Source organism: Pteropus alecto, unplaced genomic scaffold, assembly GCF_000325575.1.
Source record: "Pteropus alecto unplaced genomic scaffold, ASM32557v1 scaffold72, whole genome shotgun sequence".
Classification (NCBI taxonomy): Eukaryota; Metazoa; Chordata; class Mammalia; order Chiroptera; family Pteropodidae; genus Pteropus; species Pteropus alecto.
The window spans coordinates 13,913,706-13,926,930 of record NW_006436811.1 but is presented as its reverse complement, the minus strand read 5'-3'; the positions used below and the strand labels follow the sequence as shown (position 1 = coordinate 13,926,930).

Sequence of the window (13,225 nt, the reverse complement as noted above, 5' to 3'; positions counted from 1 at the left end):
TTATTCTGTAATATTTTTTGAACCTTCAAAGCCATTATGTCTGGACTGATTAGTGCCATTAACAGAAGGATTTTAAAATACACAAACACATACACATACATACAATTGACAAAGACTCTCTCCTTGGACAAATTTTAGTTAGGTTTAACTGACTTCTCTTTTGACCGGGCCTCAATCTTGGCCTGTTGCTCTTGGCCTGCAGAATCCAGTTTTTGCAAAGAATTCTGCTAAGCCATTTTATTCAGAATCGCTCTCATTCTTGATACTTATAAAAGTCTTCATTCTTTACCTTTGATAGCTAAAACCTTGGCCTGTCTTAAGTAAGAATCCTGTTAAGTTTGTTTAGCAAGAGTCTCCTTACTGTTAATCAAGTTCCCCTTAGTAATTTTCCATCCGTTGATCACTTTATTCTGTTCTTTGGCTATAAATCCCAACTGCCTTTGCTATAGTCAGCATTGACTTCTATCTCTTGACCCTATTGCAATAGTCTTTTAAAAAAAAATTGCAAATAACAATTGTATTTTTTTTATTAAAAATTGTTGGGATGACATTCATAAAATCAAGTAAGTTTTAAGTGTACATTTCAATAGTATGTCCTATATATATTGCATTGTGTGTTCACTACCCAAGGTTAGATTTCCTTCTGTCATCAAATATTTTTCTTAAATAGTTTTCTTTGCCATTTGTAACAAGCATTTGGTGCCATTATACATTTTTATTTAAAGAAGAATTTTTATTATTTTTATAGACAGGAAACTCAACAGTGTACATTTAACTCAATTTGGTAGGAAGTATTTTATTTAGCCTTTATCTTTTCCAGCATGGCTGTATGAGCCACAAATTTTAGACCCATACACTGCCTGCCCAGTGATGGCAGGTCATCGTATCTGTCATTAGAACTGGTCCTGGTTGCTTCCACCAGCTTAGCCTGAGCAACTTTGTCTTCTGAATTAACCTATGTGGATATGATGTGGTACAGGTCTTCCTGTGCCTTCTTCCTGTGCACTAGATGTCCCAGCCTGGCCTTCTCCTTGATAATGCAGTAAGTAAGGAACCCCCACCTTATAAGACAGGGCAGGCAGAAAGACAAACAGCTCCATGGGATCTGTGTCAGATGTGGTCACCACCAGCCCAGCCTTGCTCTCCGCTAAAGTCATGACAGCGCTAACCCCTGCTCTAAGGGCAGATGGCCTCTGAGTTGAGACACCTCCTTTGCCGACAGTTCTTTTGTCAGCCTGAGTCAGTGGTCTCTTCTTTTTCTCTAGCTTTATCTTTGGTCCATACTTATAAGCCAGCTGAAACAGTTGAGTAGATATTTGACAGTCCAAAGGTGACCTGAGCAATCATGGGAGGCAATTTTAGCTGCTTACAGAAGATAGCTCTTTGCCATTTGCAGCTGGATGAAGCAGAGTCTTTGACAAAGTGGGTGAGGGCCCTTTCTGGCTGGATGTCCTGTCCAATGACAGAATTCTCACATCTTTTGTCAAACAGTGGATTTATCACCTTCTTAGACTTCTGCTTCTTCACGACAGTAGATGCCAGGGCCATATTCTTCCCCTGGCCTCCTTTCTTTTCAGCATCTTGGGCAGGTAGAGGAAAATTATACACACACACACACACACACACTATTTCAATAGTCTTAAATAATATTTTATATATATGTCTATTATATATATACAAACACACACATTTTTAAAAATTTATATATATATGTTCTAACAGATTGCTTATTTGGAAATTTGAAAACTCTGATTTTTTTTTAAGTTCCTTGTTTGCATAATTTAATATCAATATTTTGCTTCATTTTGGTTATCTTGACCTTAATTTTACTAGTGCTTTGAGTTTCATATATTTAAAGTTTTTCTATATAATTGTTTATTTTAAAATTCTCTGAATTAATTTTCCAAAGATAAAAAATTATAAATTAGTTGTCTGATTCAACATCACAGTCCCCTAGCTCTCTCTGTCTCTACACACACACACACACACAGTTTGTGTGTGTTTTTAATTAATAAATAATGACATTTTAATTTTCTATTTAAATATTACTCTTAGAATTATTTATGGCCTAGATGCTTGCTGTAGTGTTAAACCAGGCTTGCATAATTTTTTATTTTACATTCTTGGTTTGACTTGAAAGTAGATTGTTCATATTTACATATGTTCATTAAAATGAAAAACACAACTCTATGCAACATTTTATTAAATTATAATCTTTTGTCAGTGTCTGCATATTTTCTATACAATGCCTGCAAGTTTTCAACAAGGTAAACTTATTGGTGTATTTGAATTTTTTCCTTTGGGTAATGGTCAATATTTTACACAGTGTCAGTTTCAAAACCAAATCGGCGTATTCATGGTTCATAATTTACATTTTTTTTATTAGTTACCTGGAGTGAAAAAGAATATCTTCTTGCAGTAAAAGAGGATAATTATTGATGGTAACTGTTATATACGATAGATAGAGAATTTTAAATTATGCTATCTTGAACAATGCTATCATATTTAAATATATATTTACTGTGGCATTCAGGAGAATATTAATGACACAAGCCTGATGGATAATTTTTAAAAAACTGACTTATGTTCCACATTGTTATTGTATATGGAAAACTCACAGCGTCACTTTTTCTTTAATTACATTAAGTCTTTTGTTAAAATATTTAACAAGTTCATCCTGAAAACACTAGATGAGAGATAGTTCAACTTTCTAAAATGCCAAAAGAGTAATTTAGCAAAAAAATTATCAGAATATAAAACCCCAAGGATCTGAGCTAACTCCAGAAATGACACACATGTTATGTAGCTATGGTTTTATTTCTGTCTACATGCTGAGCTGAAAATGATGATATATGCTGATCAAACTACTAAATAGAACACACACTAAAATTCCCTCAAGGTGCTGTTACACTGCAATGAATGGCTACAGCTCAAAACACATTATAATGTGCTTGGAACATTCTTACCAAAAATATATTTTAGAGTGATATCTCCTTTGTAATTTTTAAAATTTGTTATGTCACAGATTTGGATATGGTAAAAGTAGACAGAATTAGTTTTAGGACTCAAATATATAAAAAGCAAAATGAATGAAGAGTACATTTTAGTTCCCTTTCAAAAGGTAAATTTTTGTAATAAGACATGAATACATCTGGAGGGAATCTAATATGCATTTTATTCACAAAATTCCCACTAAATAAATTATACATTTTCTTTTACTGTGACATTAACTTCTTAATGTAATGAAGCACATGTTTCTGAGCAAATATATAGAAGAAATACATGATACTTTTTAGGCATTTAATTTATATTTTTTATTAACTAAAATGAGTAATTATTATAGTGACTTTTATCTGTTTACAAATTTTATGTTATTTGGTAAACCTTACATTTGTCAACCTTTATCCCATGAAAGTAGGGGGAAAAGCCATGTAAAAAAATTGCATTCATAAAGAACTTCTAAGAATATACTTTTTAAGGATGCATATATATTTTCCTTTTTTTTTCAGTGGAGACATTAGATGGTACGTGGACCTCCTGAATTTAGAATTTTTTTTCAGTGGAGACATTAGATGGTACGTGGACTTCCTGAATTTAGAATGTCATTTGTTACGTTAAAATGTAATATGATACCTAGTTCTGGGTATTATGAAGTAAGTACTCTGAAGGACCGAATGATCCAAAACTAATTTTTCCTGGGGATAACATGCTTTTTAATAAAATACTGGGTTGTTAAAGAAACAATGAAACTATTCAAGAATCTCCTACCTTCTCCTAAAAATAGTGAGAAGGAAAATACAGGATTGCGCCGAAGTCTTTTGCTGCAACCTGATGTCATGAGAAAGCAGAATAATAACGAAATAAGAATACCAAGAATTGTTGGTCACAGCAGTTAGCATTTACATTCACTGAAACTGAATTTAAGAATCTGTAATTAAATCTAACCATCAAAGGGAAAAAGAGACTATTCCCAAGTGGGTAGTACTTATGACACCTAGTAAACACCCACAAAAACAAAAAACCATAAACTTGTTTTACAGACAACACTGTAATGTGTCATGAGATGTCCATGAATATCAATATGTAAAAGTCATATTAAAAGTAACTGTAATAGGCAGCAGGGAAGTAGATTTTTTAAGGGACTTCATTTTCAGGAGATCCAAAACTTGAAAGTCTGACAGTCAATCTAAAAAGTAATGTACAAACCCTGAATATTGTCTATTATTTTAAAAATAAGCATATTAAATATAACCTAAATAAATGAAATATCATTTGTGTGTGGAACTAAAACCTCAGTATCATATATATTTGAATGATTCCCATTTTCTTTAGATTTAAATGATTTTAGTTAAATCTAAGGTAAATTGCCTTATAGGTTAAAAATCAAGTCCTAGATGAAACACACAATATGATACTATTATATAAAGCTCAAAAATAAGCAATATCAATCAATAATAATATAACACAAGATAAAAATCAAAAATGAGTACAACGATATAAAGAACTTATACGACTCAATGGAAGAAATAAATCCAACTAAAAAATTATCAGAGGAACTAAATCTACGTATTTTCAAGGAAGACATGCAGATGGCCAGCTGGTACATTAAAAGGTGCTTAACATTACTTATTATTAGGGAAATGCAAATCAAAGCCACAATGATAAGTCACCTCATACCTGTTAGGTTAGCTATTATCAAAAGACAAGAAATGACACATATTGTTAAGGGTGGAGCAAAGGGAACCCATGTGCACTCTTGGTGGGAATATAAATTGGTGCAGCCACTGTGGAAAACGGTATGAAGGTTCCTAAGAAAATTAAAACTGGAACTATCGTGTGCTTGGCAGTCCCACTCTATATGTCCATGGGAAATGAAATCAGGACCTCCATAGATACCTGCACCCCCATGTTCATGGCAGCATTATTTACAGAAGCCAAGAAATGGAAACAACTGAAATGTCCGTCAGTGAATGAATAGAAAAAGATGTAGTATATGCATGGGATTTATTCAGACAAAAGAAAAGAGGACATCCTGCCATTTGCAACAATATAGATAGACCTTTAAGGCATTATGCTAAGTGAAATAAATTAGAGAAAAACAAATACTGTATGATCCCACTTACATGTGCAATTTAATAACTGAAGTCATAGAAACAGAGTCTAGAATGATGGTCACCAGTGACTGGGGATTATGGGGAAAGGAGAGATACTGGTCAAAGGATATAAACTTCCAGTTATAAGAGAATAAGTTCTTGGAATCTACTGCAAAGCATACTGATTATAGTTCATAAGACACTTTTTTAAAAACTTATTTTTCAGTTACTGTTGAGATACAATCTTATATAAGGTTCACATGTACAATATAGTGATTAGACACTTTCATCCCTTACAAAGTAATCACTCCATAAGTGTAGTACCCATCTGACATCATATGTAGTTATTAGCATATTATTGACTGTATTCCCTATGCTGTCATTGCCACTGGATTTCTGTAAGTCACACTGGGCCCAGGGGAATCTGGTTAGTATACGTGTCCCATGACTCAAGCTGCAAATAGGGCTTCCCTGAACCATGAGAAAAGATACAGTGACCTATAATAGAAAAGAATGTTTGATCTGGGAAGTAGATTAGAGATTTTAATACCAAGAATGACCTCAAATGTCAACTTGAGGTCATTCTCAAAAGGAATTTTGTCCAAAAGGATGTCCTGTTATGGCAATTAAATTCTTATACTGCAAAGCAGGCTGTGGGATCTACTGTCCTAGGGCAGACACTGAGGCCCATGGAAGAAAGAATATGTGTTAAATATCTCCTAGGTTCAAGAAATGAATCTCTGTATTATGACTAATACTATGACCTTAATAATAATTTTTTCTCCTCCCTCCTCCAGCATCAGTTTTGGTAGGATCGTAAATAGCTTCTACAAAGCAAGTTGAATGAAAAGATGTCTATTTCTTTCCCAATTAACATGTGGCCTGTTGCCAGCTTAGTTTCATGAAAAAAGGTAAGCCATACTTTAAATGAAAATTTGATTGTTATGATTCCATGCCATGAGTTTTGCTTTTTCAATTTAGAAAATACCCTATAATATAGGCATATACAGAATACAATGGAGAAAGAAGAAGGGAGCCGTTATTTTATTTTCAATTAAACAAATTGGAAAAGAAAATGCTTTATCCCTTTCTTGCAATTCTCATTAAAAGTAAGAATCAGACAAGAACAAAAATGTACAGCTAAAAGCAAAAGAGAGTTTTCATTGACCTCGTTGCATAATCAAGAAATTCCACCATTCACAGGACTGGATTTCAGAAATTTTAGAACCAGTGACTACTTCTCTTCATTTCCTCCTTTTTAATAGGAATGCCTGTAGGTGGTCCCATAATGACTGTTCAACCATTGCATATTGGGTGTGTAAGGCAGGGGACAGAACACTTGTCTCTACATTTTAGAGATAACTTGTTTCTTTCATTTTACAAAGGAACTACTCATAAAGAGCCTCATCCATACCTAGATCCAATGTTATTAGGTGATGAGATCATGGACTCAGCTAATACTTTAACAGGATCAGTCTCTCATGAATGTCACATTGAAAAGAGGGTGAATGTATTTTGCACATGGAAGGGATGTGAATAACGAGTTCAGAAGGTGGTCTGTGGAGGACAGGTGCTAGGGTTACACACATGATTTCTGACTCCTGGTGTTCATACCCTTGTGTGATCCTCTTCTGAGTGTGGACAGGGTCTCTGACTTATTAGTAACCAATAGAATAAGGAAAGATGATGGATCAGTGTTTCTATAAGTACATGAGTAGATTTTGTAATATTGTAATCTTTGTTGCTATGACGATCCCTCTTCCTTGATGGTTTTGAAGAAGCAAACTGCCATATTGCCAGCTGCACGGCAAGGTGCTGAAGGTGGCTTCCAGCCAACGCTCAGCAAGAAAATGGGGCTCTCAGTCTCACAGCCTTCGAAGTAACTAAATCCTGCAAACAAACACATAAGAACTTAGAAGCAGATCATTCCTGAGTCAAGTGTCAGATGAGATCACAGCTTCAGCACACACGTTAATTTCATCCTTATGAGACCTTGAATCAGAGGATGCAGCTAAGCCATGCCCAAACTCTTACCCACAGTCACTGTGACTTAATTATGTGTTTTCATAAGTCACTAAGTCCGTGAAAATAGTCTGTGATAATATTGTGTAACAATAGAAAACTAATATCAGAGAATTTATAATGATTCAGAAATTATTCTTAATCTCCTGATTGCCATTAAGGAGAGAAAAACAATTATTTTAATAAAATTTCTTCTTTTACTTTTTAGAAAATTATAATGAAAGGCAAATGATTTTAACTGAAATATTGTATTCCATTTCTCAAAACAACCACTACTACAGTTTTGTGATATGGGTAGCTCTTGATTGAAAAACATATATACAGTAATTTGGAGGAAGATCCCTGACTGACAATTGAAAATTGAAAAGAAGAAAGGGAATTGGCATACAATGTTTCATTATATTCAGGCTGAAATATCATTATGGAGAAGCATTTGAAAAGGATGAGTGTTACCGTGAAAATGCTGCCCTAATACCTGTTTACACCCTCTGTTTCGATACATAGTTATATTAAATGTTTACAGATACAAGATGTAACTTCTCTTTCTCTAATTACCCAAAGATTTTTCCAAGTGGTATTTTTAACATTCATGTGATACAAGAGACAGAGGTATCTGATCAATAAAGATTTATGGTCAACTCCCATAATTCAATAATAGTTTAAAGATCATCAATAATCAATTAAGTGACTACTTTAAAAAGCCCTTAAAGATACATAAAATATCCTTTTAAGGTGTGCAGTAGGCGAGAGTAATGAAACAATGCAACAAGTTGAAGTTATTCATGGTTTCTGAAGGCCAGTCCAGTTAGATATCAAATGCAGGATCCTCTATTTTGCTTCTGATGTTGGACAGCTTTTTCAGCACATTCTCAGAATTAATATCTTTGTGTATAAAATGAGGATACTGATCCATCGTATAGGGTGATTGTGACTCTAAGTAAATGAATGGGACAGCACTGTACACCATGAAACAGCATCACTAAGTAAAGCTATTATTATTATCATTAGTTCCGCTTCTGCCACTAATGAGTGGTGGGAAATTAGGAATATCATTTTCTGAAATTAATTTCTATGTAGGAGAAATGATGATGTTGGAATTAATACTGCTAATAATCTATACCAACTATTGATAGATTATTTTAATGAATGATGTCCTTCTGGTCATAGAAAATAAATTACCAACTTCCAGTTTTTTGTCTTCAAGTTAATATCAAAAGTTCCCTCTAAAAGGAAGGATAAAATGTTGTCTAATTTTCAAAGGCATTAACTTACAAATTGTTTTTCTTTATTTGATTTTAACCACCATTAATGTGCCTTTATGCCATTTTATGGTTATGATTAAATTCTGAATCAATAAGTTTTGATCATACTACACGGTTTTTTTATTTCTTATGAACAGTGAAAGGTGAAAAAAATGTATCCAGTTAGAACTTGCATCTGTGAATTATTTTTTCTATTATCAAGTATTAAGAAATTATAATGAGAATATTAACTTAATTAAACACTTACATGTGTTTTGGGGAAAATGGTTTTCTATACCCATCAAGCAAAGTGAATCTGGAGGAGCATTTTCTCCTGTCTTGCAGTAACAAAATAAATAAAATTATGTATGATAATTTGTGTGTGGCTGTGACCCAATTATGTTTTTATGTTTAAAAATATTTTGAAATGATCTCAAAATCAATAAATGTGGCAATGCATTACAAATAACCTTTTTGTTTCTCAATCATCTAAGAACAAGTTGCTGACATCATGCTCACGCGCAAAAACATTTTTGTATATATGTCTTATTAATCTTACCAAAATGCAAACATAAAGATCAGGGATTGATATTAATATATTACTCCTATTGTGTGTCCCAGGACTGGCTGGTCCCAGGTCTGGCTGTGATCCAGGCTCGTGGCCAGGAATAGGACCCTGGACTTAGAATGTTACATTAATAGGCGCCTGTGCCTAACTCATGTAAGCATGATCCAGCTTATGTATCACACATGTGTGGCAGAATGCCACTATTGTACTCTGATATATGTGGAGCCCATGCAGTCCCCTAGGGAGCAGAAGCAGAAGTGCGCTCTCCCAATAAAATTGGTGCCTGGCATTTCATTCTCATGTCGGCCCCTCGTGCATTCTTCCAACTGGACAGTGTCACCACCAAAACCTTCCCTTCTCGATCAGCTCCGCACTAACAAATATCTACCCCGGAGACCTTTCGAATTTTTAAAATTATTCTGGTAACATTCATTAAAAGAAATGGATACAGTCCAAAATTAAATGTATGCATCTATTTGTTATGTCATTTTAGTTTCATTCAATCTGGAATAGTTCCTAGTTTTTCCTTGACTTTTTCATGATCATGACACAGGGGAATATTAAAAGCCAGTTGTTTTGAATAATGCCCTTTAATTTGGGTAGATATTTCATCATAATTTGTTTCATATTAAGCATCTTTGGCAGGTATAACAAAGATGTGATGTTGTGTCCTTCACATCCAATCCTACAAGGGCACACCATTTTAATTCACCTCATTATTTGTGTATTGATTTTGATTTTGAGCGCTTGATTACGATGACACATACTAGTATTATCTATTTAAAAGTTACTATTTTTTTCCCTTTCTTTATATATATAAGTACTTGGAATGGAGATAGTCTGAGACTTCATCAAACTTTCTATTTATTCACTGATTTATATTAGTATAGATTTATGAATTGTTTTATTTAATGGGGTATAATCCATTAATGGAATCATTTTGACATTCAAATTTTCACATTGAGAATCTCTTTAAATTGAATTCTATATTCCTTTACTTGCACTTATCATTCTTTGGGCTCTTCTTTATTTTCTGGCCAAGAAAATACCTCAGTCTCATTTTGTACTTTCCTGGCCTCACTCCTAGAATGAGTCATTTCTGTAAGGAGTCCTGGATTATTTTAATGGAGAATAGAGTACAGAAAGTAAGATTTTGGTGCTAGGTGTGCTCATTGCTATTGATGTGTCACTACTCATAGAAGCATTGCTATGGACAGAGCTAGGAATATACACACACATATACACATGTGCATACGTACATATTCACATTTATTTCTATATCTATCTTGATATATTGTAATCTATGAGTTTACAAAGATAATTCCAATTTGAATCCAACAACACAATTCATTTTTGTTTTCTCCATTTTTACCCACTCCTCTCTGCATGTCATTCTCATACTTTTTGGGCTCTACAGCCCAATAGTGGACTATTTCCCTTACTTTGATGTTCTCACTACGTCCACTTGTGTATTGACTCCCTATTCAGGGCTACTAGCCCACCATGGATATCCTCTTTACTCCTCTGTATATTATATTCTAAGCCAGGCTCCACCCTTTTCTAAATGGTGAGACTTCTCACCATTCTCCAGTTCCAATACTCTGAGCTAGGTAGCTGCTGCCACCTCTCCATCTCCCTTACCCAAGATTGGTTTCTTGGCTAATTCTGTTCTGGTACCAGTAGGCTTTGCTGGGCTGTATATTTTGTTTGAGTCATCCTCACTCTTCTTGGGCTCTGACTCCTTATTGTGGAGCAGCTTGACTCCTCATCCGCACACCCACACACATAAGCACCTGCCTTATTCCATCTCACCTACTGGTTTGTGGGTTGAAGTGTTCAGGAATGGAAAGAGAAGAGGAAAAGGGAGAGCAACTATACACTACTTTGATATGTTAACTAACAAATTAGAATAACAAAATTCACAGTGAGCCAAATTTTAAATCTCACGAAAACGCTTGCTCTTAATATAAATATTGTGATATGCTTGCTGTCTATGAATATTGAATATTTGAAGAATGGTCTCCTGAAGGAGACTCTATTTTAAAACTAGCTACTCATCACTTATTAATATTATTAGATTGTTTATTGTTATCACAGGGAAGTTTCTTGTATCCTAAGATTAAGCAGTCAAATTATTGTTTGATATAGGAAATTTAAAGTAAGCCTGAAAGTTAATCAGTAAGTTATATGTTTACATTTAAAAAAATTACATTTTAATAAATTCATGTTTAATGCTAAAATAGTAATATAATGTATAATTTGTGAACATATTCTGATATAAAGTATGAAATTAAGAAATATAGTAAACAGCCAATATTACATATACACTGTCAAGATAGATTAAGAAGTCAAAAATATTTCATGACCACGTCACAATAGTGATGACTTTATTTCCGTACTTTATATTCTCTTCTACTGATTTATACGTCTGTTTCAGAACTAATCGATATGGTGTTGAATTGGACAGACTTATAAAATAGCTGGTTATGCCACATATCCATAATACTATCCTAAGAACTATAAAATGGGTAAAGATAATACGTGGACTTACTGATTGTGACAGTATGTCAGTAATGTTGAGCAATGATAATTAAAGATAATTCGAGATATCATAATGGACCATAAAATATTTAGATTAAATCAAACCACAGCAAACCAAACTCAAAATAAGCAATTTTATATTGAGCTATATTTACTCAAATGAGAACACTCAGAAGACAGCCGAAGTTTAAATATAACAGTATATAATATAAAAACATGATATTCAACACGGACATGTTTTGGGGAAATAATTGAGATTCCCAAATTGAAGGTACATGGGAAGGGCTTTCCCACCTGGAAGAGAAATATACAAATCGCAAAGATAGACTTACATGGCATTTTTGTCTCTGGTTCTAAATAATGGTTCATTAAACATATCCGAAGTATCAGCTTATTTATTAGGAAAGCCCTAACTCTAAGTCTTATGGAAAATCATACCCAGAGTTACGGAGCTAGCTCAACTGTGTGGATATGTTCTTTTTAATAACATATATATATATATACATATATATATATACACATATATATATATATGTGTGTATATATATATATATATATGTTTTAAAACTGTATAACAATAAGTGCAAGATTCAAGATGGTTTCTCAGGTGAAAAGCTGAGGGGATAATGACGCACCTGGAGCTGGTAGGTCAAATTTTACAGCAAGGTTACTGGTACTTACTGACTTATAAAAACAAGATAACCAGTCTGGATACATAATGACACCAAGACAATGCAAGGGGTTAAATGAGATTGTAACATGAACAAAAGATTTCAACAACTTAGTTATATGTAACTGAGGCCCATACAAAAAAAACAACAACAAAGTACACCCATGTGTATTAGAACATTTGTAACTAATGCAATCTGAGTAATAATCATGTTTTAATAGTAGTTTTATCATTCTTTTTTCTTTTAAGTGTTTAAAATTTAAAGGGTTTAAGAATATCAGTATTTTAATTGTGAAGAGTGTTTTAAGTCATCAGTCAATTTTCAGTTTTGGAGGAACTATAATTCCTGAAATAAAGCACATCGTTTATTTAAGTAGTGCAGGTATTGGAGTCCAGCAGCGTTTATAGGGCATCAGTACAGGGTTGGGTGGCAGTGATGGGGTGTGAAGTGTGAAGACGATATGTGAATCAGTGAAGCAGTGCAAACTCATGGGAAGTGGTTATTCTCCATGGGAGGTTAAGGAGTGGGGTGTTGGTGTCCAGTTATTTTGAGGTATGAGGCATCCATGCATTTTTCCAAGCTAGAGTTGATGAGAAAATTTGCATGATGGAGGAGATGCCTTGTATTGGGGTGTCAGTGTACAAGTAGAGTGAGGATTTTGATAGTGGTGGAGTTGCAGAATCCCAGCAAGAGTTGTCAGAACCCAAACAAATAGAGAAGGGTTTCCAAGCACAGTGCCAGTGCTTGGTTACATACTGTGAAATACATCAAATAATTCAGCAGATTGAGAAAAACAGGAGACTGGTCTCTCCTTGTCTAGAAAAAAGGAGTTAGCTACAACTATGGAATTAGAGAAATCAGTGTGCTCATTTATTTTGATAGGTGATTAGATAGATAGATATAGATAGATGATAGATAGCTCTCTGTGTGTGTTAGCTCACTCAGTCCGCCATAAGGGCATGGATGCAGCAAATTGAAAAAAAAAAAAAAAACTAAACATATAAGGGTCAAAATTTTTTTTTCCAAAAAAAATTTTTTCAAATTTGCCCAAAACCCGGGTTCCTTTAAAAAATTTTCATTTTCTAGTGC

At 33.9% G+C, this 13,225-nt stretch overlaps 1 pseudogene; it reads right to left on the bottom strand.

The window, feature by feature from the left end:
* Positions 1-796: 796 nt before the first annotated feature.
* On the bottom strand, positions 797-8,028 carry LOC102893090 (annotated as a pseudogene).
* Between the last annotated feature and the right edge of the window lie 5,197 nt (positions 8,029-13,225).